Source organism: Tyto alba, unplaced genomic scaffold (assembly GCF_018691265.1).
Source record: "Tyto alba isolate M040663 unplaced genomic scaffold, T.alba_DEE_v4.0 Super-Scaffold_45, whole genome shotgun sequence".
In the NCBI taxonomy this organism is placed as follows: domain Eukaryota; kingdom Metazoa; phylum Chordata; class Aves; order Strigiformes; family Tytonidae; genus Tyto; species Tyto alba.
The window spans coordinates 10,529,255-10,555,292 of NW_024881321.1; the positions used below are offsets into that span (position 1 = coordinate 10,529,255).

At 37.2% G+C, this 26,038-nt stretch overlaps 1 long non-coding RNA gene across 1 annotated transcript in view; it reads left to right on the forward strand.

Annotated features, from left to right (window-relative positions):
- Nucleotides 1-25,695, forward strand: part of LOC116965773 — a 91,520-nt gene extending 65,825 nt beyond the window's left edge. Inside the window, exons 3-5 of the long non-coding RNA XR_004409642.2 lie at nt 6,037-6,177; nt 22,705-22,806; nt 24,781-25,695. This is a non-coding gene — a long non-coding RNA (uncharacterized LOC116965773). The remainder of the gene's footprint in view (nt 1-6,036; nt 6,178-22,704; nt 22,807-24,780) is intronic.
- The last annotated feature ends 343 nt before the right edge of the window (nt 25,696-26,038 follow it).

Genomic DNA, 26,038 nt, shown 5'->3' on the forward strand with positions numbered 1-26,038 from the left:
CTTTTCCTCTAAGAACGCAACCTGTGCAGCGAAAGAGCTCCCAAACTGAAATGCTAAGTTTTGTTAGGACACAGATTAGAACAGTGACCTAACTGAGTAGTTTTACTGAGTAGACAGAACAAAAGTTAAGGACACTGAAAACAATGCCCACCATGTGTTCACTGTGCCCTTTTCTTCAGTCTTACTAACATCAGCAGTTTTCATGGTTTTCTGGGCTGCCATAAACCCTCTCATTTTTTTGATACCTGTTCTGTGACATTCATTCTCCTAGTGTAATGCTGTTCATATCTGGGGATCACATCAAGAACTCTTTTTTGTTTGTATTCTTGGTTATCTTCCAAAATATCATTTTTGTTTAGAGATTTGTTTTGTTTTGTTTTTTCCTGAGGATACTTCAAACCAGTTGAAATAAGCATTATAGCTATATGACCAGATATGCTTTTTGCAAATGGACGAATAGGGAAAACATGTCTCTCATCACATACTGAGAGTCTGATAATGAAGAAAGTTATCAAATTCCCACTGGTTGCTTAAATTTCCAGTTTCTAGAAAGAGAGATGCTTGGTCTCAGAAGCTCAAAAAATGTATGACTCAGAAATATTTGTTTGTTATTTGGTGCTGTTTCTAACATGGGAAAATAAATCCAAATTACTCAGTTAATTAAGAAAAGTTTATGGTTGTTCAATATCAAAAGTCACAACCAGCTGAGTAATTTCACTCCCATGATTAAGAGAGTTAATAAAATCCATTCCTGACTCAGATCAATTTGCTGGAAAAAGTTTCAGAATAACAAAGAGGGCCAGATTTTCAAAAGTGGGCTGCAGTCTTTGGTATCTTCTGTGCTGATTGTCTAAACTCAAAAACATTCCTTTTTCTTTTTATTGCCTCTTATTTTTTTTTTTTTTTTTACATTAAACTTCTCCCTGCCTCAATCTGTGAAATCTTATTGGAAGTGCTTCCACACTTCATTATAGCTCTTCATCAACTGGATGACTTCAACTGTTGTCTAGAGATGATGGAAGATCTTTTCTGATCTGAAATATGCACTTTTCTAAAATTTAATTTTCTAGAATTACACAGTACTTTTTAGACTGAAAATTTAGTAGTAAAATGCTGGGATTACCACACCACTATTCCTAATAAGTCAGAGATGAAAAAACTGTCAGAAAAATTGCAAGTGTTTTACATGCAGATGGAAGCGATGTTAAAGAGTTTTTGAAAGTTAAATAGATTTCTGCTTTCCTTTTATATATTCTTTTCTATATATACACAGAAACAACAGTTTCTTAACCTAATGTTAATTTTGGATGTAACAGAAATACAATTTTATTTTTATGTTACCATGACCATTTTCCAACTGAATTGAGAAGAAAATTTTTCCACTTGATGCATGCAGTATTCCTATTTTAATGTTTTCACCAACGTAGTTGATAAACATTTTAGGATGAGTCCATGAAATGTTTCAAGGTTTTGATGTCACATCATTTCAACTGAGATAGTCAGGTCTCCAAAAAGATTAATTCCTTAATATATTGTAATCTGTTATAACTGGTACTGGTTTTAAAAGACATTGTTAACCTACCGAGATGAAAACAAGAAGCCTTACTGTAAGGGTTATTAGTCTTTAAGTTTCTAACTTTAAAGGAACATTCTACTCTTCTGATAATAGCTGCATTAAGATACAGATTTTTCCATTGCTTTTCTGCCTTTCAGTAACAAGCAGGTTGAATTTTTCCTGTGATGCTACACAATCAGTTCTACACAATGCTACTCAATCAATTCTACTTATCAATCAAAAGGAGAACATTTCTGTTTTACAGTCTTAACTATATTTTAATACTTTTCCTGTAGCTTTCTTGTAAAATACTCATTATAAACTCTGACCTATAAAATAGTATTACTTTTATTCATACTCTTCCAGTGTTTTTTCAGATTCTTTTATTTTCCAATATTACTTGCACGTTGAAAGAAAAACCTATTCCTATAAATGTGCTTAGAAAGAATATGCTAAAAAAAATATTTCTACTTTGTATACACATGAAAAAATAGAATAATTTTCCCTCAGGGCTAATACACACAATTTACATACATACCTACATATATATTCAAATATACCATGTTAGGATATTTTGGTTTAGAAAATTGTAACTTTGAATTCAGCTTATGTTCAGGTGTGACTGAAAACAATTGCAGAGGACAAACTGTGTAATAGTGATTGGTACTTTTAATAGAAGTCAGTCTTTAATAACTCAGCAGGCTACATGTGTTATCAATGCCACATCTGCAATGCAATGCTTTCCTTGCTCGTTAACTCACGCATCACACCTCACTTAGTAGCTGCACCCATTTTAAGAATAATAGTTCATACTAACAGGGTCCTGAACAGCCTCATCTATGTCTCTGCTTTCAGTAGAGGGTAGGACAAAATGGTCCCCAGAGGTCACTTTCAGTGGAGACTTTTCTGTGATTCTATACTGTCCTTTAATTAAGTTCAACCAACAGAAATGCAGCAGTGCAGTACATGTCTGTGCTGGAAACTATTTTCAAATGACTAGAAGGGTCTTTGTTAAGGACATATCCCACAACTGACAAAACATCCATATCTTCACTTTACAGCAATTTCTTCAAACTCAAAACTGCACAACATTTGACTTAAAAATATTTGGGAAACATTTTTTTTTTCCCGCCCATGATTATCTCTCACTAGATAACATAGATAACATTTGCATTGACAGGAACTTTTTGTGTGGTGAAGTATATTCACAAATGAAAAGTTTCTGCCTCAATAGAAAATGTACTTCTTTCTGTTTATTTTAATAATCTATTTTAATTTTGTGAAAAAAGATCCCAGATATTTTATTATTAGCCAAAGTGAACTCCATCTCTTCTTCAACATTTTTTTTCCACCACTAGACCAATTTCAGAAGATTCTCTAAAATGCTTACAGAAATCAAACTCCACCAGCCAATTATTGTGGATGAAAATTGGCTTCTGAAGTTTTCAAAGTCTGCCAGTTTATCATTAATTCAAAGTGTATAAATCCATTTAATTTATCTGAAAGCTATCCCATGATCTAGCAAAGCACCTGAGGCTACAGTCAATAAGAATCAGGCACTTGAAGGATAATTTAGCTAAAACTAAGCTAGCAAAGCTTGTAATCTAAAACAAATAAATAAATAAATAAATTCCTTCTTTTACTGCTCCTGGTTTGATATTAACTATCTCTAGGATCAATGCATTCTTAAGCAAAGACCGGGAATTAGTCCAGCCTAAATATCTCCCAACCTGTCTTCCATCTGTGCCTGAGATGCACTAAAGAACTGAGTTTTTTTCTGTGTAATACCCCATACCTAACTGAAATATGCAACCTAAATCAGCTGGTAGCATTGGGTATGTAGGACAAATGCTGGTCTGAGAAGAGACAAGATTTTAATGACTAACACTTTTTTTTTTTTTTTTAATAGTGAAATCCTGATGTTTGGTACCCTGTGTATCTCTGCTCCCTCTCGTATAGCTATGGTATATTTCCAGGCTCTGCTCCCAGGACTCCTTCTGTATTTTCCCACTGAAAGTTAAGCTTTAAATTTACAAGTGCTTTTTTGAGCAATGCTTGGAAGCCAGGTTTCTCCCCGTTAGTGCTCTAATGACTAAATAGTATAAACTCGGACTCCTCTTTCCCCTTCTGAAGTGGGAACTTCCAGGAATAAGTTCACATAACTCTTTCCACTTAGTGAAGCTCTCTATCACTAGCTATTTCCCTTATTACATTTTGTAGAAGTGATTGGTGATGGTTTATACATACTTGCATATGTCAAAGGCACCATGTCCATTTCAGTGCTATTAGGTCATGAAATTCTAGTCATGCAGTTTATAGTCAAGTCATTGGAGAAAGATTACCTTCAATAAATGTGAGAACAAGATATGACTTTCTAATATTATAGGAAATTCTATTTCTATCTATTCCTATTTCTTGCCTCTTATCATTTCTAAGATAGAAAATTAAAACTAAATTCTGCTGGGTATGTACAAAGATTTTGAAATGCAGCTATCAGGCTACAGTCAATCTCTTGCTGTGGAGAAGATCAAGAATGGTCTAAAGGAAAAGACAGAAAAAGGCTGCAGAGGCTAGTGACTTGCATGAATTCATAAATGAAGCATTGTGAGCCCTTAAGTATATATCCAGAGTGACAACCTTGCAGGACTCACTTTTTAGGAAGAAGAGCATCATTTCCTCCTAGTAGGCTGATTCTTGCAGCCAATCAGAAAATATTCTGGGTGCCCTCTGATAGATGTCACAGAATACAGAGGATATTTCAGGCAGCACTGATTTACTTGAGAGTTTTACCAAACTTTAGCCTAGTTGTGTTTGATGAAGACTGCAAGATCTTTATTTCCTGGCTTCCCCCATGTCCTATTTCAGTTGCATGTTTTCTGACATACTGCTGTTTTGCTAGAACATCAGTGCACAGAAGACTGGGTTGAATATATGTCACAGATACCATTTCTCACTAATATGTCCTCACATAGCCTCAAAAACAATTATTTTCCACCCTTCTACACAGTGGTGTGATACTGAAAGGCAAGATTTGGTATAGATACTTGGTCCTTTGTTTTAAGACATTTCTTTACATCATTACATACAAAATGCGTAGGAATCTAGAGAGCAGCATTTAAAAATTATTCACATACATTCACAACACACATCACACATACATCACACATCACCTGACTGACCTGAGGTGCACTCATGCCAACATCATCTCCACTTGATTTGGGGTTCTAGTACAATTTTGATAGATTTCTCAATGCTGATGGCTGCATTTTGTGGCCAAAGCTATTAGACTAATTTGAGAAAGATGCATGTATTGCCAGTATATCTTTAGAGTACAGATAAATAATAAAATATTTTTATAAAAACATAAGTCTATAGTTTTGGGCCCATAGTAAATATTTTTGAAAGCAAACTATACAGCTTTAAATTAATCAGAACCCTTTCTCCTCAGATGTAACAAACTCCTGTTTCAGATTAAATTACATAGCTCACACGCTGCAGAGTTTAATCACAGATAAATGTAAGTTTCTATATATAGCTAGATTATTTTCTGCCAAGGTTCTTCTTTTCAAGTTTTCACAGAAAACCACAAATCAAAATACAAATCCAGGGTATTAATTATTACTTCTGATTCCCACAGTGCCAATTAATGTCAAGTCACTCACCACTCAATAAAATCAGAGATTCTGAGAGAAGTCCTTGGCATTAGTAAGAGCTCAGAAGCCATTATTTGCTTCAGATACTTTAAAGTAATCTCGATTAGTGCTTAGGGAGCAATGTGCTATTGCTCTGAGATTAATGTTGATGTAGTTTTAAAAAGAAAATAAACATGGCTGTCTTATCTCATATGAAGCTATTCAAAGGGATTATTCTGTGGTCCTGATGTTAATTACAACTAATAAGTTTGTTTATGAAATGAACTTGATGTAGCACTATATAAGATGCACAGGGACAATGCAACATGCTTTAATACTTATGAGAGAATGCCTTAATGCTTATGAGAGAACAAAAATTGTGCCATATATGCTTTTAATAATTTATTGCAGATTGATACATAAAATGACAAGAACAAATTTTAAGAACCAGAACATCAGCTGATAAAAATTGGGGACATAGGTTTGATAAGAGCTGTGAAGTTGTACAGTTAGTAAAGGATCAGCTTGAAACCAGAGAGGAAGAAACACAGAAGGAAAAGACACAGGAAATGAAATTGTGCTGTATGAAAACTGTAAATAGTAAAATAAGACTCCTTCCCTTTTTTATATACACAATACATAGAATGTGTCCTTCCCTTTAAAACTGTTATCACATTTTTTATGGCAAATTAAATGATTAAACTTTCAGATATTGATAGCAGGGCAACTGAACTGGACCAGTACCTGTAAAATTAAAGGCAATTTTTACATGTATGTGATGGTTTACTGTCATGGGGGAAGATGGGGAGAGAGGAAGGATAAATTGCTGTTTTGTTGTGCTGCTTCTAGACCTCATGAGTTTGCTGAAGAAAGTCCTGGTTCCCTCCTGGCACCTGTATACCCATTTCTTTCACTGGGATTGGATGGCTTCCAGAGAGATTCCTTCATAGCTGCTGAAAGAAGCTTCAATTTCAGGATGTGACAGGGATGGTAAGCACTTGGGTCTCTTGAAAGCAGCATGGGCTTGTAGGTTCTGAGTGTAGATATAGCCTGGATCAGATTCACAGCCCTTGATAAACATGTAGCAGTTATTGGAGGCTCTGGAACAGATTTTCTATCCCCAGGAACACAACTAATGGGATTTCCTGAAGCATGCCAGATACCAAAATGTACACTTAAAGCTGTCTAATTTCTAGAGAAAATGGTAACGCCTTGCCTAGCCTTGCTCCTAGATACCTGTCCAGTACAAGATATCTAGTAGTAACTTCTCTCTCCAGTAATTAACTCCTCTGTTGGATGTGACAAGGAATGTATAGGTCTCCTAATCAAGGTTAGCATGTGGTTTGCCTCCTTTGGAAACCCATTTGCTCTATCCTCCTTACTGCTATCACGGTCTCACCTCTCCAGTCCCTGTCTGTGGACTGTACTAATACAATGGTGTTTAGGGGATGGTCCACTCATGCTCTTTGCTTGCAAAGTTGCCTCTAAGGTCAGCTCTCCATTAGACTTTTCACCCCATTTTCCTATTATATGGCACATGAGAATCCTAGTCTGTCAATTAGACAGTCATAAATCAGCAAGATTGTGACCAGTGGATTTCCACTCAGTGAAGTGATTGAAGGAAGATAAGGGCTTACCTGTATGCCTTGACTTGAATCATTCTGTTGTTCACTGAAAAATCTCTCTAATCTGTGCTCCATGTTTTTATTTTATTCATCCTACAACTTAGAAACTATATTGTCTCTTCACTGACCAACTTAATTTATCTGCAAAACATGTTCTACCTACTCTTGTTTGCAGTTGGGGTGTCCTACATATAAACTTGATCAAGTCACAGTGAATCTGACTGTCTCGATATTTTCAGTTTGCAGTCATTTTGTTTTGCCCTTGGTGAAGCTTTGTGCTAATGTTTAAAGCTATATATCTTCCGTTGTGGGTAATTTCCTTCATCCGAGCTAACAAAAAAATCCTGCAATAATTACAGTATTCATAAGAACATTGCTTAATATTCATATACTTGTTAGTCACTGTTTGTAAATCAGAACATAAAATCTTATTTTCTCCTAATTTTCCTGTGAATTGCCAAAGCTATTTTGCTTGCCAAATTACTTTCATTCTTTCCCAGAAAGCCTGTAAAATGATATGGAGGACTATTAATCATCTATACTCTTTACTTTCACTCTAGCTTGTATTGTACTCAGAACAATTTAATCTACTATCCTGTGGTAAAATATTCCAAAGAATGTACCTTTATTACTAAATCTCTTATTTAACCTGTTTTCATATCTCCTTATATACAGGTTATATCACCTCTGTGTTGTGATATCTAGAAGAAATGTCAGAAGTTTAAGCAAAGGAAGAATGTAAAGAAATGTAAAATACAAGATACAGTACAATATGAAATACTGTTCTTCCTCTGCTGCACAGACATATTTTTTTATAGGAATCCATTTTCCTGTAACATCTGCCTTTGCTCCAAAGAGAGAGCAAAAAAAGTTTTAGAACTTAAAGCTGGATAAATATAGTACAACCGGAACTTTTAATTCCAAACGGTTATTATCATTATTATTATTAATTAAAAACAAACAAACAAACAAACAAACAAACAAAAAAAACACACGGAAAAAGAAAGTTATTTAATGTTTAATGAAGATTTTTTTTTTTCCATACTGAATTTCTGTATCCATTGTAGTTCAGGGGAAGCATAAACTACATACAGTAGTTTAAAAAAAGGAAAAAAAACAAATGTTAAATCTGTAGCTGTTTGGTCTGAATTTCTAGAAATTTAATTATGTCCCAGTAGTCATTATACTATTTACTATAGTTGTTTAGCAATCTTAAAGTGTCACAGTTGGAAAAAAATTCCACCAGGAGAAAGAGGAAACTCCCTTGTGCACGCTTGAGTAATGCCTTAGCTGGGTCTGGCAGGTTTGTTTTGGACTAATGGAAAGAGGAAGCCAGGCCATGTCCCAGAGCGCTGGATATGGAGGGATTTTCCATAATCTAATTTCTCCTTTTTTGATAAAAGATATTCAGATATCTTCAAGAGCTAGTCCTTTTACTCTTCTCAAAATACTAATGTTGTGAATGACTTCTCTTAATAAGATTTTTCCAAAATAAAATTTTCCTTTTTTTAAAATGCGTATTTTGGAAATATACTTGGATTTTAATGTACATTCTATTTTCCATTACCTCCTCAATATTTTAATGTAAGAATGTTTCAACATTTCATTTACTGTTTTACTTTATTTTGATTTATATGTTATTTTAATAATTTTTAAATTATTTTATTATGTGGACTTTTACATCTGGTTGCCTCTAGAAGTAGGTTATCTTTTTTGTTATATTAACTTTTTTATTATTTAAGTTCACTTATGACAAGCTGCGTCAAATTTGTTAAGCAGCAAATTCCCTTAGTGATTTAAAAATAAAATCATAACTATTATTTACATTATGCTATGGCTATACGTATTAGTAACAGTTAGTCACTTTTCTGTATTTAATCATGCTGTGCATATACCGATGGTTAGATACAGGTAATATGCAATTAAATACTTACATTCTCTAAACCTAGAAATAAAAGTAATTACAATAAATTGGTGGAGGAAAATTAGTGGCCTAAATTTATCAACAGATGCCCAGAACCTGGAGAGGAATCACAGGTCAACAAGAGAGCACCTTCAGAGCAGCACAAAGGAATTCCAGACAGTAAGTCAGCTTCACCAGGGGCCCTTAAATGCCTCTATGCAAATGCACATAGCATGGAGAATAAACAAGAGTAGCTAGAGACATGCACATGCCTGCAGGGCTACAATCTTATTGGCGTAATGGAGACATGGTAGGATGGCTCCTATGACTGGATTGTTGGCATGGAAGGATACAGGCTCTTTAGGAAGGACATGCAGGGTGTGACAAGGAGGGGGTGTCACCCTCTGTGTCAGTGACAAGCTGGAGTGAATGAATCCCTGCCTGGGGATGGGTGAGGAACTGACTGAGAGCTTGTGGGTCAGGATCAAAGGGAGGGCAGGGACAGGAGACATTATAGTGGGTGTCTACTACAGGCCACCCAACCAGGAAGACCAAGCAGATGAAGCCCTCTACAGACAGATGGGAGCAGCCTCAGATTCACAAGCCCTGGTTCTCATGGGGGACTTCAACCATCCTGATGTCTGTTGGAGGGACAACACAACAGGGCACAAGCAATCCAGGAGGTTCCTGGAATGCATTGATGATAACTTCCTTCTCCAAGTGACAGAGGAAACAATGAGGATATGTGCTGTGCTGGACCTTGTTCTTACCAACAAGGAGGGGATGATGGGGAGTGTGAAGCTAAAGGGCAGCTGCGGCTGTAGTGACCATGAAACGGTGGAGTTCAGGTTCCTTAGTGCATTGAAGAGGGCAAGCAGCAAGCTCACTACCCTGGCCTTCAAAAGAGCAGACTTTGGCCTCTTCAGCAACCTGCTAGGGAATATACCATGAGATAAAACCCTGAAGGGAAGAGGGCCCCAAGAAAGCTGGTTAATGTTCAAGGATCACCTCCTCCAAGCTCAGGAGCGATGCATCCCAACAAAGAGGAAGTCAGGTAAGACTGCCAGGAGGTCTGCATGGATGAACAAGGAGCTTCTGGACAAGCTCAAATATAAAAAGGAAGCCTACAGAGGGTAGAAGCAAGGACAGTGTCGTGGTTTGAACTCCGAGGGCAACTGAGCACCATGCATCCACTCACACATCCCTTCTCTCTCAGCAATGAGAAGGGACAAATAAGCTAGTCTTGGGATTTGAGATAGGACCAGCAGGGACAGATCACCCATTATGGTCATGGGCAAAAGGCAGACTCATTAGGGGAAGAAAAAAAGAACATAGATTTAATACAGACAACAACAACACTTAATAAACAGAATAGGACAGTGAGAAGCATTGCCACATCTTGAGAACACCTTTCCCCCACCCCTCCCTTCTTCCTGGGCTCAGCTCTGCTCCCGATATCTCTACCTCTTCCCCCTAGCAACGCAGAGGCAGGGAATGAGGGATGCAGTCAGTGCTGCTGCTTCTTCCATCTTCAGTGAGGGGAGCTTCTGGAACTTCTCCCCCTGCTACATCCTGGTCCCCCTCTCACAGGAGATAGTCTTCCACAAACTTTCTCTGATGTGAGTCCCTCCCATGGGCCATAGTGTTTCCTTACACTGCTCCAGCGTGGGACACCAACTTTCTCCAACTGGATTCCCTCCCACGGGCTGCAGCCCCTCCCGAGCTGCTCTGGAGTGGGACACCCCCACATGCTGCAATCCTCCCAGTGCTGAATTACAACAGCAGGTCTACCTTTTCCCGCAAAACCCTGGCCTTCTTCGGGTACAGACACCTTGGCTAGCCATGAGAAAACACAGGCCATAAATCAGTGTCTGCTCCACCGTAGATCTTTATGGGTGGTAGGGAGAAGCCGCCCTGCCGTCTCACCACAGGATACAGGGGGGGGTCTCTGCTCCGGCACACCTCCCCCCTCCTTTCTTTCTCCGTTCCTCCACTGACCTTGGTGTTCACGCAGCTGCAGCAACTCCTCCTCACAAGTCCCACTGCCCATCACCACGTCCCTTCTTAAATACATTATCGCAGAGGCACAGCTGATTGGCTCAGTTTTGGTGTAGAAGTGGAACTGACTTGGAGCTGGGGGAGCTTTGAGAAGCTTCTCACAGGGGGCCACCCCTATAGCCTCCTCCCCTGCTACCAAAAACCCCCACCACTCACTCAAAACCAGGATAGACAGGTAGCCTGGGAGGGATACAGAGAAACTTTTTGAGTAACAAGGGGTCAGGTTAAGAAAGCTAAAGCCCTGGCAGAATTAAATCTGGCCAGGGACATCAAAGGAAACAAAATATCTTCTACAGGTATGTTGGTGATAGAAAGAAGACTAGGGAAATGTGGGCCCTCTCTGTAAGGAAATGGGAGACCTGGTTACCCAGGATATGGAGAAGTCTGAGCTACTTAATTACATTTTTACCTCAGACTTCACTGGCAAGTGCTCCAACCATACCATCCAAATCACAGAGGGCAAAGTCAGGGACTGGGAGAATGAAGAACTGCCCACTGCAAGACCATCTACGGAACCTGAAGGTGCACAGGTCCATGGGAAATAAAGAACACCCAGGGAGGTACAAGCCATTCAGTCTCACCTCTGTGCCTAGCAGATCATGGAGTGGATCCTCCTGGAAATTATGCTAAGGAACGTGGAAAGTAAGGAGGTGACCAACATGGCTTCACTAAGGGCATATTGTGCCTGAGAAATCTGGTGGTGTTGTACGATAAGGTTACAGTGTTGTTGGATACGGGAAGAGTAACTGACGTCATCTACCTAGACTTGTGCAAAACATTTGACAATGTCCCACACAGCATCCTTGTCTCTAAACTGGAGAGTCATGGATTTGACAGATGGATCACCCAGTCGATAGGGAAGTGTCTGGATGATTGCACTCAAAGACTTGCTACCAACGGCTTAACGTCCAAGTGGAGAGCAGTGACGAGTGGCGTTCCTCAGTGGTCAGTACTGGGATCAGTTCAGTTTAATATATTTGTTGGCCAGTTGAACAGTGGGACTGAGTTCACCCTTGGCAAGTTTTCTGATGACACCAAGCTGTGTGGTGTGGTCAACATGCTGGAGGGAAGGGATGCCATCCAGAGGGACCTGGACAGGCTTGAGAGGTGTAAACGTCATGAAGTTCAACAGGGCCAAGTACAGGGTTCTGCACATGGGTCCAGGCATTCCCAAACATAGATACAGGCTGGATGATGAATGGATTGGGAGCAGCACTGCAGAGGAGGACTTGGGGGTTTAATATGAGCCATCAGTGTGCACTCACAACCCAGAAAGCTGACCATATCCTGGACTGCATCAAGAGGAGGGTGGCTAGCAGGTCAAGGGAGGTGATTCTACTCTTTTACTCTGCTCTCGTGAGACTCCACCTGGAGTGTTGTGTCCAGCTCTGGGACCCCCAACATAAGAAGGACATGACCGGTTGGAGTGAATCCAGAGGAGTGCCATAAAGATGATCAGGGGACTGGAGCAGCTCCCTTGTGAGGACATGCTGAGAGAGTTGGGGTTTTTCAGCCTGGGGAAGATAAGGCTTCAGGGAGACCTTACTGTAGCTTTCCAATACATAAAGGAGGCCTGCAGGAAAGATGGGGAGGGACTTTATCAGATAATGTAGGGATAGGATGAGGGGTAATGATTTTAAACTGAAAGATAGTAGATTTAGATTATATATAAGGTAGAAATTCTTTACTATGAAGGTGGTAGGAGACTGGAACAGGTTGCCCAGAGAAGCTGTGGCTCTCCCCTCCCTGGGAGTGTTCAAGGCCAGGCTGGATGGAATTTGGAGCAACCTGACGTAGTGGAAGGTGTCCCTGCCCATGGCAGCGGGGTTGGAACTAGATAATCTCTAAGGTCCCTTCCAACCTAAAACATTCTATGATTCTGTGATTCTATGAAATTTGAGAAAATCAATATTCCATTATGAATCTTATCAGACAACTTATCCCTTAGAAATAACCTATTACTGACTATGTCACTTTATCTTACTTTGTAGTGTATTTCTTGGCTTGCATGTAGCAATATAAGTTCGAGGTTACCTTTCTTCAAATGTCAATGCAATTCTTATACCATTTAGGGCACTTTTACTGTCTTAAAGATCTGTTGTAAATGCTTCCAGCAGGTGAAATCTGTTGATCTCTAAAGGCAGATATGCATAATCAAGGTGTTTTCATGGATTTCACTTTGTATTTTTCAGGAGTGGATTTGATGTCTAAAGAAAGTGTCTTTCTTAATTTGAAATTTCTGGTAAAATAAACACTTGCTTATACAGCAGTACATCAGTTTTAATGCATGTATTTGTTAACACAAACATTTTCCACTGCAGCAAATTATTGTGATTGCATATTAATCACAGAGAAGACTAGTGTTGCACAGGTTTTTATAAACTCAAAAATTGGTTTGTTCCTATTACTTGCTTTATGTTTGTCATTAAATTTCAAACATATCTGGATTTAACCTTCAAAATGTCAAAATATTTTCTCCTGGAGAATGTGGAGTCCAAGTAAGAAGATTTAAGTCAAGATACAGAAAATGTTACTTCTTTAGCGAGACAGGGAATTTAGTTACAATAAATACTCTGTTGATATATAAACACAAAAACCACACAGCATAGTGCCAGTCATACATCACTGCAAGCAGATATAAACCACAGCACAGTGTTCAAGACATTGTAACAGCTATGAACTAGTAAATGAAAGAAAGATTACCTCGAATCATTTGGTGTACTAAATAAAAGAACCAGCCAGACCCACTAACATGACAGGACAGATAAGGAGGAGGGAGCATTTTCTCCAAATTCTCATATCATTCTGTTGTAGGTAAAGAGGGAAATGAGGATGGGGATGATATATAATGAGAACAGAACTTATATATAGAAATTAAAAAACCCCAAACAAACAAACAATCAGGAAATATCTTTTCTAAAGGAAAACAGAAGGTAATTTGTAGATTTATACTGCAGGAGTATGAAATACATACACATCTGTTTATCACATCCATTATATATCAGCTTTGACTTACTTGAATAAAGATCACATGCCATCAATGAGAGTAAAAACACATTCTAATGTTTAATAACAATGATGAAACAATGAATTTCTAGCATTTAATACCTGGATGTTCTTGAAACATGTTTTTCAAATTTATTCAACAGAACTTGAGGACAGAAAATCAGTATCCTTGATCCTCCTTGAGTTTTGTAAGGAGCAATTTACACCATGGGCAGGAAGGGTCAGTTCTCCCCACCTCAGAAGGCATTTGAAAGCCATTCTGCTGCCCTAACCTCCTTCTGGTGCAGTGGGGGCTGCTGCACGACCAGGGGTCTTCGTAGATTATGGACCAAATTTGGCTTTCTCCTTTCTATGTTTTCATTAAGAAAGGTGGTATGGACTAGGTAGTGGAACAAGGTGACAGTCTACAATGGGACAGTGGCAGCTCTGTTTCTCTTTGCTGCTGTAGAGATGCAGAGAAACAGAAAAGAGGGCTGATGAGGGATAGCAGTGAGGTTTGGTTCAATACATATACAGTGACAAAGTCAGTCACTTTTGCACTGAGGAACAATGATTTACCAGATTTGTAACATGCCTCAATGCAGGTCTTTTTTAACTGACACTGCCCAAACTCTGCTGTATTGCTTGCAAGTGTCTCCACCCATCTCCTCACTGCCCCTCTTGCAAATTTGATCCGCTCTGTACTGCTAGCTTCTGAGTGCCTTGCTTTCCTCTGTCTGTGCTGACATGAATCTGAGCAACCAAGAGCTGTGGTTATCTACTGTCTGGAGAATACTGCTAGAGGAACTGGTGCCGACTTGGCCATCCAGGACTTGTATGATCTGTCTTTTCTGGTTAAATAAACAGTGCCAGTGGGTTCAAGCACTGTCTCAAGCACAACTCTCCATGAGCTCCTTGTTGCAGGTTTGGCTTGTGAAACAAATACTTTCACAGATATTGACTGAGCCTGGTTCAGGGATGACACAAGGATAACAGGAGCTACCTATCTTGAAAGGGAAGACAATTTGCCAAATGGAGACAAGACACACCATGGTCTTGGTGAGGAACATTTCATTCACTAATACAGACATAGCCTTAAGGCTCGCTGCTGCAGGACACTCAGGGCATGGATGGTGCCTGATTTGCCAGTTATTCTAATATTTTTTCTGTAAACTGTTCCCTAATGAAATATAACTGGCTGTCTTCATTAATCTCTTCATAAATCACTCTAGGGCTATATATGTAACGCACTCACAGGAGGCATCTGTGGCACCTGCAGACATACTACAGTTGCCTTTATCTCTGCAGCTGAAGTTTTGAAAAAACATATACCTCAGGAATTCATACATGCACACTGATTTGAATCAGGACAGCTTTGTTGCTGTATGACTCCAGATAGCTTGGTTACTAATCACTTTTCTCTTTACAAATGTGACATACTTTAGAATATGAAAGAGTAAAATTGACATAAAATTATTAAGTAGCATTATTTTCAAATTTCATATGAAAAGTGCTCAGCGTCTAAAGAAATATCATAGAGCATAATTTAAAGATGTACTCTGACAGCTTCACTACAGAACAGTAAATTCATGAGATCTATCCTTGGCTCTGATACAAATTCCCTCTGGTGTTGTTTAATTCTCTCACCCTCGCTGACTTTCACTATCATGGAAATGCTACAAGATATGGAAAACAGGGTTTATTGTAATAGCATCACAGGTACTTATGAAAAACAATTTTGCTATAACTTTTACTTTCCCAAGTGTTTTACAAATATCTTTACTATAACTGTTAAAAATTACATTAGTTTGTGCCCTGTAATATTTGCAATTTCTGGTCTCCACATATTTTCTCTACTGGCATGAAATAACTAAAAATAGTTTATTTGAGGAAATAAATGAAAATTAAACTGTATATATTTAAGCAGTCACTGGAAAACACATGCTACTGGATGTTAATTACATTTAATAGTTTTATTAGTTAAAATAACTGTAGTACAAAGCCACTTTTTTCTAGATTTTATGTTACAGACATGAGAGTCTTTAAAATATGAGAGGCAAAACTCCCTGGATATAAATTCACTTTTTTTTGAGAGTTGTCCTCAATTACATCAGTCACAAACAGACTTCTGCAGGTACCATAACTAACTACTTGTGATAAACTTCAGATTATTCATATTTCCACAATTTCTTTTTTATTTTTTAATTGTAGTGTTTGATATGATATTTTTCTCTGTTTTCATCCTAGAAAAGTCACATTCTGTGTTTGACTTTACAACTTCAGAGTGATTTAACAGTCCTTCAGTGGTGTGAATCACTATAACTTGGGGCTAAAATTTTGATTCAGTTTTACCCTCAGTCTGTTTGTCTCATGGAGTGAGTTAGCTCTGGAAGCAAATGTTGTCTGCAACACACAGTAGTCTCAAGTCTGAAGGGACAAAATCTGCCATGGAGTGGGCAATGTCAGCCTCAGGTTTGTCTTGTGGAATTAAATTGCATAGGCTTGTTTTGAGACAGGGCTTTTATCTCTGCAGCTGGTCAGCTCAGAGGGATTAGTGTAATCAGTCAGTAGCAGAAGGCAGAAGGTGGGCACGTGAGTTTGCTTGCAGTGCCTGGATACTGCTTGTGAATGCTTTGGCTGCAGATCTGTCACATTTCCTGCTCCTCTCTAACCTCCAACACTGAACATACATCTCCATGAGTAACCTGTCTGGACAGGTCATCTCTCACCTGTCTTACTCATGGCTGGATTGTTTTCTTCCTGTTTTTTCACTTCTTCAGAAACAGATACTTTTGACTTGAATTGACCTGAAGTACAGTTGCTGTTACTTGACTCCTCTGTTCTTAAGTCAAAATTAGACAAAATTTAACAGCTGTGAATATGTAAAAAAAAGTACGGACAGTATCTATTGGCTTGAATATCTTGACAATTGTGAGGAGCTAGAAAGAACAGAAAGTAAACCTCTGAGGTGAGGGAAAACGGTCTCTCTAAAAGCTGAAAATGTCCACTCTCTATTCTTACATGAAGACAATTTTTGCAAGATACTTCATTATTATTTTATATAAATCAGTAAATAAGTCCCCAGACTTTCAATATAAGCCTCTAAAGCTACTCACATCTATCCATATGCTTCATTCTAGAAATGTGATAATGTCATTGAAATTTAAAAGCAAGCAAAACAATTTTTGGAGGAATGTAATTTCTCTGTAGTATGTCAGTGATTTTACCTTTTTAAACTTATGACTGAGAAACTTTAGAAGAAAAAGAGATTTCATCTGCAAATTTAGTTGTTCCTAAGGCCTTTTGAAATCTGTTTCCTAACATCCATGAATTAATTTTCTCCAACCATGTTCTCAGACACAGAAGTCTTATTGTAACCTTATCTTTTCTTTAATCATTTGATTTGGTATCTTAACTCCCTCCGTTCTTACTTTTACTTTTTAATCAACCATTTGGCTTATGCAGCCACCTGGGACCTAGGAAATTACAAGGACTGATGAAGATGTTTTCTTTTCATAAGGATAAATGTGTGACACATGCCAAACCACTTAAAATATCTATTTTTACCTCCTCCTTCCTTTCACTTCTTCCCAACATTCACTGTCTCTGATGTATATTCTGCTGCTGTCTTCAGCCATATTCTATAAAATATCCACTGGTTTAAAGGAGACTGTATTATAATTAAATTTTTCCTTATATCTAGTCTAAACCTCCTCTGATACAGGTTTGAACCATCCCACATGTCCTGTTACTGGCTCCCAGGGAGAAGAGCTCAGCACCTACTTCCCCACTTCCCTTCCACAGGAAGTTGTAGAGAACAACGAGGTCACCCTTCAGCCTCCTTCTCTCCAAACTCATTGGTTAAAATGTTGAACAAAACACTGAGTCCTGATCAACAACACTGGTGACTGGTCACCAGTCAGATGTAGCCCTATCCACTACAACTCTTTGAGATCTGCTGTTCAGCCAGTTCTTCACCCAGTTGCACCATGAACCTGCTCATCTCACACTTGGACAGCTTGTCCAGAAGGATGCTGTCAGGGACTGTGACAAAAGCCTTACTAAAATCCAGAGCATCTACATCCACAGCCTTCCTGTCATCCACTGGGCATGTGACTAACGTAGAAGGATATCAAATTAGTTCAATGGAACTTTCCCCTTGTGAACCCATGTTGACTGTGCCTGATGATGGCATTGTCCTTTAAATGCCTTTCAATAACTCCCAAGATGATCTGCTCCACATTTTTTTTTTCGGTATTGATGTTAGACTAAGAGGTCTGTTGTTTTTTTGGAACGTAAGTGAAAATGTAAATGTTACTATGGAGTAAACCCATGATATTACTAGAGTTCATTTTATATATGTTATGCTACTTAAATATTTCGAGTCTTTCAAAACAACTATTACTTATTTAATAGCTCATTGGGTTTGATGACCATATCAGTTTACTTTCTTACATTTTCTTATATTATAACATTATAATAATGCCAGGTAAAAAACATTGGAAACACGCTAAAATAGTGACAGAGTAACTATGCAGGATGGCTGTGGTTTAATGGGCTTAATGCCTCTTCCTGCCATACATATTTACAAAGTTAAGTGTCTGAGGAAGGACATATTGGATGTCTGAAAAGTGAGATAGGAGAGCACACAGATATTTTATCTTTGCATCTGCCACTGGCATTTTACAATGGTTTCTTGGCATCATTTAACCTGACTTTTTTGCATCCTCCTTTCCATCAGTCCCTTGGCATGTACTGTGTGTCAAATCAAAGCCTCACCCCTTTATGCTGCAAGAGAAAGGCAACATCATGGTCAGGACCACATACAAGTATGGACCTTCTTGTCACTCAACAGCTGAGCACAGGACTAGTGGGAAGGTAGAGAAGAGAAGTGGATTACTGGGACCTCTCTCTGCTTTCTAATAGCTTGTGTGTGCCATCATTGATACCTACCCTTCTGAGGAAGACAAGACCTTGAAAGGACTTGGAATTAATAAGTTCTTAGATGCTATTGAAGAAGGTGAATATACTTTTGTTAACTCTGATGATAATTTGATGCAGATGTATGTAGGAGAATGTATGTTTTAAATATGACCACAGCTTTTGCATCTGTAAGATCAAAGGTGAACAGAACAGAATAGAATAGAATAGAACGGAACGGAACCAGCTGGAAGTACAGTGATCACCTAATCCCACTCCCTGACCAATTCAGGGCTCACCAAAAGTTAAAGCATGTTATTAAGGGCATTTTCCAAATGTCTTTTAAACACTGACAGACCTGGGACATTGACCACCTTCCTAGGAAGCCTGTTCCAGTGTTTGACCACCCCCTTGGTAAAGAAGTGCTTCCAGTCTAACCTCCCCTGGTGCAACTTTGAACCATTCCCACATGTCCTATCACTGGGTACTGTAAAGAAGATATCAGAACCTCCCTCTCCATGTCCCTTCCTCAGGGAACTGCAGACAGCAATGACGTTGCCTCTCAGCTTCCTTCTCTCCAAATCAGACAAACCCAAAGTCCTTAGCCACTCCTTATAGGACATGCCTTCCATCTCTTTCACCATGTTTGTTGCCCTCCTCTGAATGCATTCAAGGACCTTCACATCCTTCTTAAAATTGTGAGGCCCAGAACTGCACACAGTATTCAAAGCGAGGCAGCACCAACGCTGAATAGAACAGGCTAATCACATCTTTTGACCTGGTGGTTATGCTGTGTTTGATGCACCCCAGGATGCAGTTTGCCCTCTTGGCTGCCAGGTCACACTGCTGGCTTATATTCAACCAGCACCCCCAGATCCCTTTCTGCAGGGCTGTTCTTCAGCTACTCCTCTCCCAATTTATACTTGTTCCTGGTGTTACTCCATCTTAGGTGCAGAATCCATCATTTGGTCTTGTTAAATTTCATGCCATTGATGATTACCCTATGCACCAATATACCTGATTCCTCTGCAGAGGAATCTTGTCCCTTCAGAAAGCCAACAGCACCTCCCAGTTTAGTAGCATCATGAATAGTATTGCTATAATTTTTATATAAAAATTATTAAAAAAATCTTTCAGTATCATTAATAAATAATATTTTAAAAATTATTTTCTCCTCTTCCTCTTTCTCCTGCAATAATGTGACATCCTCATCCTGTGCTGATCAGACTAATTCTATCACCAAGTATGACTAATAACATTTCAGAAAGAATATAAGAATAAAGTTAAATTTTTTGTAGTATTTTCATGTTACACTTTTTTGGACCCTCCTGATTGATCCATCTGAGACAGTGATATAAGTTGCTGAACTGTGTTTATTAACTCTTGGTAGCTCTTTTTCCATTATTTTTTATAATTTCTCTTGAACTCATATAAGTTTTTTCTTTAACAATATCTTATTGTAGTGAGTTTCACTATTTAACCATGCTTTATGTAGAAAAGTGTTTTTCAGATTAACATCTGACGATTTCATCTGATGACTCCTGTTTCCTAAATTATGAGACACTGGAAAAAAAAAATGTTTCAACTTTCCTGGGACAACTGTGATTTGATAGATCTTTATCATATTAAAAATTATTTAACTGTTTCCTCGGATGACAAAAATGTAGTGATTTTAATCATTACTTATATAGAAGCTCTTCTACTTTTGGTTTATCCTGTTGCTTTTCTCTGTACCTTTCTCTCTTTCTTTTATCCTTTTTTTTTTTTTTTCATTAGGGGAACAGAAATAAACACAATATTCATGTTCCAGGAACACTGTGTGTGCCACAGTGCCACAACACTGTTTTCTGATTAGTTCTCCATTCCTTTCCTAATAAATTCTAATACTCAATTTGCTTGTTTGACTGCTTCTGAACATTAAAATGATTACTCTATTTTCATAGAATAATGTATTATAACTCTGAGATGTCTTTCCTCTGTAATACAAGCTAGTTCAGAGTCCTTCACTGTGCATACAAAGTTAGAATTGCTTTTCCCCTTATTTTTCCCCATGAGTATCACTAACAATAATACTGTTCAGCCTGTGAATCTAATCACCATAAAATATCATTAAGACTAATTGAACATTTATATAGATAATCACAAAGTTTACCCTGTTATATTAGAAAGGGAAATAGATAAAAACTCATACTTTTTGACAGAGTTGTTTGTAATAAAGAAATTAGGTTTTATAGAACTTTTCATTTCCCTTCAATTAGTTAGGAATAAAATCCAAGAATTTCTAAGTCTTCTGTAAAAAAATGTAGGCAATGCTGAAATTTCTGGTTCTGAAACACTTCAGCAGGTTGTCACACACCTATTCAATTTTGTTGTCAAGCATTTATTTGAATGAGTAGATGGAAAAACAGACAGAATTTGAAACCATCCTCTGAGGAAATTCTCCAGTAAAATGCTACATAATATCCGGACGGATAATTGTTTACATTTTGGCTGATTGATATATTTTTCTGACTGAGTTTGTTTGCAGAAGCTAAGAGATGTTTGCTGTAAGTTAATTATTCAGTTGTATGCTATGAAGTATTTGTGGTTTTCTATGATGTGCATCGTATGGCCCATATAAGAGATAAAGTACTGAACAAGAAAATGTTATATACATATTCCTGTAAAAATTTCTATGTTACAATTATACACCATGGCAAAGTCCATTGCTTTCAGTGAAAATCAGAAGTGTATGGAAAACAGATTTTGCAGCGTGTTTTGAAGATAAGACATACTTTGCCTTAATGTTTTCCGTTCTCTAAGCTGTTTCACAGTTGAGTACCCTTGACTGAAAACAATTCATTGCTGTCATGAAATGCAGCAGAAGTTTCTATTATCTTACAATGTTAAGCCTGATTATTAAGAACCTATATGAAATACTACCTCAGATTAATTGAACAAATTGAAATTTTAATTGATCTCAGTGATCTAGGCATACAGCTTATGAAGTACTGGAACAAATGCCCTCATTAACTTATCTAGAACTTTGAAAACAATGTTTCATGAGGAAATGCAGGAGAAGATGCTTATTACCTCTGATGTCACAAGCAAGATGTTCTAATCCTGGAACATATGATTTGACAGAGAGATAATAACAAATTATAAGCTATTGTGTTGTAGGAAAGCAGAATGAAGAAATGGAATTGTTCTCCTTTCAGTATATTTGCAACAGTGTAAATATTGAATGACTTCAAAGGATTTGCAATGAAATACATGGGTTTAAATTGACGTCAAATGACACTAAAAATAAGTGGTCACACATAACCATACCTGTAAAAAAAAATTAATCAAATACAGCATATTAATCATATACTCCTTTGAATATGGAAGCTAATTGTCTTCATCTTCTCAGGCAGTCTTTTCCAGATCATTCTTTCAGGGACTGATGTAAGCACAAAAACAAAAGTCATGGAACACAAAACATATTTCTTTGATCTGCCACTCTCTTTCCTATAAACTCCTAATGACAAGGCTGTGACACATGGCCTTTAGGCCTCTTTTAGCCATCCTACTTTGTTATTTCCAATTAAGTTCAGTGAAGTCCAGATCACATCTTCCATCTGGAAAACACTTTCTGGCAGCAGGAATTCTAGTTAAAGACATCAAGTAAGAGGTTCTACTTCAGGTTTAGGGACTCTGAGCAGCAGAAGTCTGCTCAAGCTGCCCTTAATAATGGGTGAGTCTTAGCACTAGTTTTAATATTAGTCATAATTAAATGCGTATATTTCAAAGTAAAATGAAATAAAATACAACATGGACTCATGAAAAACTGATGATTCCAGGACAACTTGACATTTTTCTTTAATAAGTTGGATAACTTTCTAAGTGAATTAAATGAAGTAAACTTCATTGATTTGTATATCAGAAACGTAATCAGTAAACCAACCCATAGTGGGTGGCAGTTGTTTTGAAACTTGGATAATCAGTTCCAGGTATACTTATGTAGGGGTGGAACTCAAATGCCTCATTCTTTTCTGGATGTCATAGGGAATGCAAGACATTCATGTGGAACTGTCTGAAACAACATAGAACCTATGGGATACTCACGCTTCCTCGGAGTGACAGCTGAAGGAAGATACAGTGCATATGGTAAAGCCTCAAAGTATTGTTAGGTATCTGTATTTAAACAACCAAATGTTATCTTCCTTGTCTACTTTGAAGTGAATAGACTCTACCCTTAAGCTCCATTAGCTGTATTGTCTAGGTCTTCATTTACTACAGTTGGGCCTTAAACATCCAGTTCAGATGCAGATAATTTATGCAGACACTGTCTCAGTCTGAAACTTTATCTTATTTGATAGTGACATGGGAAATTTTTAGCAAAACTGGAGGATGCAGGGGCTAGAACAATAGTTTTTAGGGGAATATAGATCTTGTTCATGTAAAACAATGAAAGGATAAATCTGTGGGTTTACTTTAGAAAAAAAGGCATATTGAACCAAATTTTATTTGAGAATTGCAGTAACAACCTTGAAACATTTGTTAATGAAAACAGGTGGTAAAATAAAGTTGGAAGACGGCATAAATGGTAAGAAAGTTCAAGAATTCTACATAGAGTTTTAGATGACCTTAAGAAGGAATGTGGTATTTGCAAGAGAGTGGAGTCAAATTGTGCAAAATAGCTGGTTACAAAATTCAGGAATAGTAAGCATAATTTCTGGTATTGTCTGGGAACTCATCATGTGGAATTGTCAAAGGACGAGAAAGACCTAGACATCTAGCTAGAAGCTAAAGATAGAATGATTCTTAATTACTAACATGGTATATCAGTGGTAAAGCAAATATTCTTGAAAGCATTAAAAACCATATTTCCAGTAGAAACAATGAAGTATTAATATTGTGCTAGGTACCAGGCACTTTCTTTAACAAGTTAAAACATGATTCCTCCTCTTCAAGAAAAATGAATACATACTTCAAGGCTGCAAGAAACCATCACTTAGCCAAGAAAATCAGAAGAAAAAAAAAATCAGCCTGATTAAATGTAAAAAATCAGTAAGTATAAGAAAATGTATATTCTTTATAAATACAATAAAAGAAAGAAGATCAGGGATAAATTAAAAAAAAAAACAACTTTAATAAAATAGATAAAATTTGTGGAAAGAAATAGGTATAAAATTTTCATTAATAAGATGTAGTCTGGTAGATAGAAACAGGTTTCTAGCCGTCAGAGGAATAAAGTTATGGAAACTTCTGATTGAACTAGTGGACACTCCAGTCCCAAAACAGATTTTCCTTTACAGTTTCAGTTTTGAAGTCTGGGTCCCTACACACTGAATATTCTGTGGTTTTAGATTCTGCATAAGTTTTCTTCTCATTCAGAAGAACATTGATACAAATCTACTGGCTACCACAGGAAATTTTTGGAATTTTTTTCTTAAGATAATGAGAAAAATAAAAAATTATACATTGATATTTGTTCACTGACAAACATGATGGCAAGGATGAGAATATCAAAGGTGCAAAATTATTCTGATCTGAAATGTCTGCTTACAAATTTCACAAAGAAAGGATATATCTTGGTCTCTTCCATATAATTTTCTTTACTTTGTTTAGCACAAATATAGTAAGTTAATAATTTAAATAATTTCACTTCTTTTTAGTATAGGAGAGCATCACAAGTCATGCCTCTACCTGGCTAGAAGCCTGATAAAGTGATCTCTTCAGCAGTTTCACTGCCTTTGAGTCAATTTCCCATGGCACTCTGCTTAATGAGTCCCGCTGACTCAAGGGGGAAGATATTTTAATCTCATAGGCCAGTTGAGATTCTGGAAAATTTCTGTGTAGTGGTGTCAAGCTGACTCCTTATGATCTGCTTCTATGCCGTTCATTGACTCATTGACAAAATTGCTCAATCAGAAATCCTATAATCTGTCACAGATGAAGGCAATCTGAAATTCCTAATTTAACATAAACACAGATAATGTCTTTCTCTTTTTACTGCTCTTTTCTTATCCAGAAAAAAATGACTTTGTTGTTTCTCTAAATCTTTACTGACTCACTCAGATTTTCATTTTCACTTAAATTCTCTACTCCTTTTCTTGTCATTTTTTTTTTTTTTTACAGGAAATCAGCAAATTTACACATCCTTAAATGACCATGGGAAGACCATACCACCAACTGCTGAAATCATCCCAAAATACTGATACTATATGTATCAAAAAGACAGACAAATTCAGACAATACCTTTCACTAACAAACTTTCACTTCAGTGATTCCTGTTTTAGATACTAAACTGATCCTTACAGTGTTCCCTCTTTTGTGTTGAAAAAAAGGAGCACTCAGGCACTAGACTCTTTTCAAATGGAATTGATTTTTTAAATGCAGCTATATTGTTAGGAAATGTATGTATTAGTAAAGTAGATGCCCAAATGATCTCACCCATTTAGTAAACTATTCAAACATCATAGACTTTTCTCTGGATTAATCTGAAGATTACACTTAGAAAAGAACTGGAATATGTAAAACAGTTTAAATCAGTTCTTCCAAAAATAAGAAAATAATAATACAAAAAAAAAAATCACCACATCTTGAGGAATGACATTATATTACAAATATGAGAAAAAAAGCAGTAGTAAACATGGTCTTCATTTTATGTGTGCATTATAAAACTTGAAACACTTAGAAACACCTAGAGGACATAACTGACCTTTTATATTGCTTTAAATAGTTAGTATGCATAGAAATAGGAAGAATTTCACAGTATGCCTGGATATTTTTGTGTAGCAATCTTCTATACTATTTTGCTGAATAGAATAAGAATTCTACATACAAATTTCTGTGACTAACAATGAAAAAATAAAATATTCTCCAAACAGACTGTATTTCTCTATGTCCCTGATACCACACAGGCCGCATTGTGATTGTAAGGTCTGTGGCAAGGGACTAGTCTCTTGTTATATGTTTTTGAAGTGTCAGTGATAAACTTTTGTTAGGGATTCTGTGAGACTTTGGCTATAATAAAAATGGATATTTTAAAAATAGCACATATTGAATAAATTTGTCTTTTTTTTAAAGTTGAATCAAGTTTACAGAAACAGGATAAATTTAACAGATTTGGTTACACAATCATAGCTTATCTATGGTGTAAAATGAAACCATGAAAAGTGTCATATAGGAATATCCAGTCTCTCTGATGACATTATATGAGACAAAAGCCCAAAGATCTCAGTAAATGTGGTAAGCCTGTTCTCCATCAGCCCATCCCACTGCATTTCCTTACAGTCCATCAGAACATTAGATGTTTCTTGCTAAAATTCCTGGGTTCTTCCAACTAATCCACCTTCAGTCAGATTCTCTCCAGGGACTTGCTTCCCTTTTCACA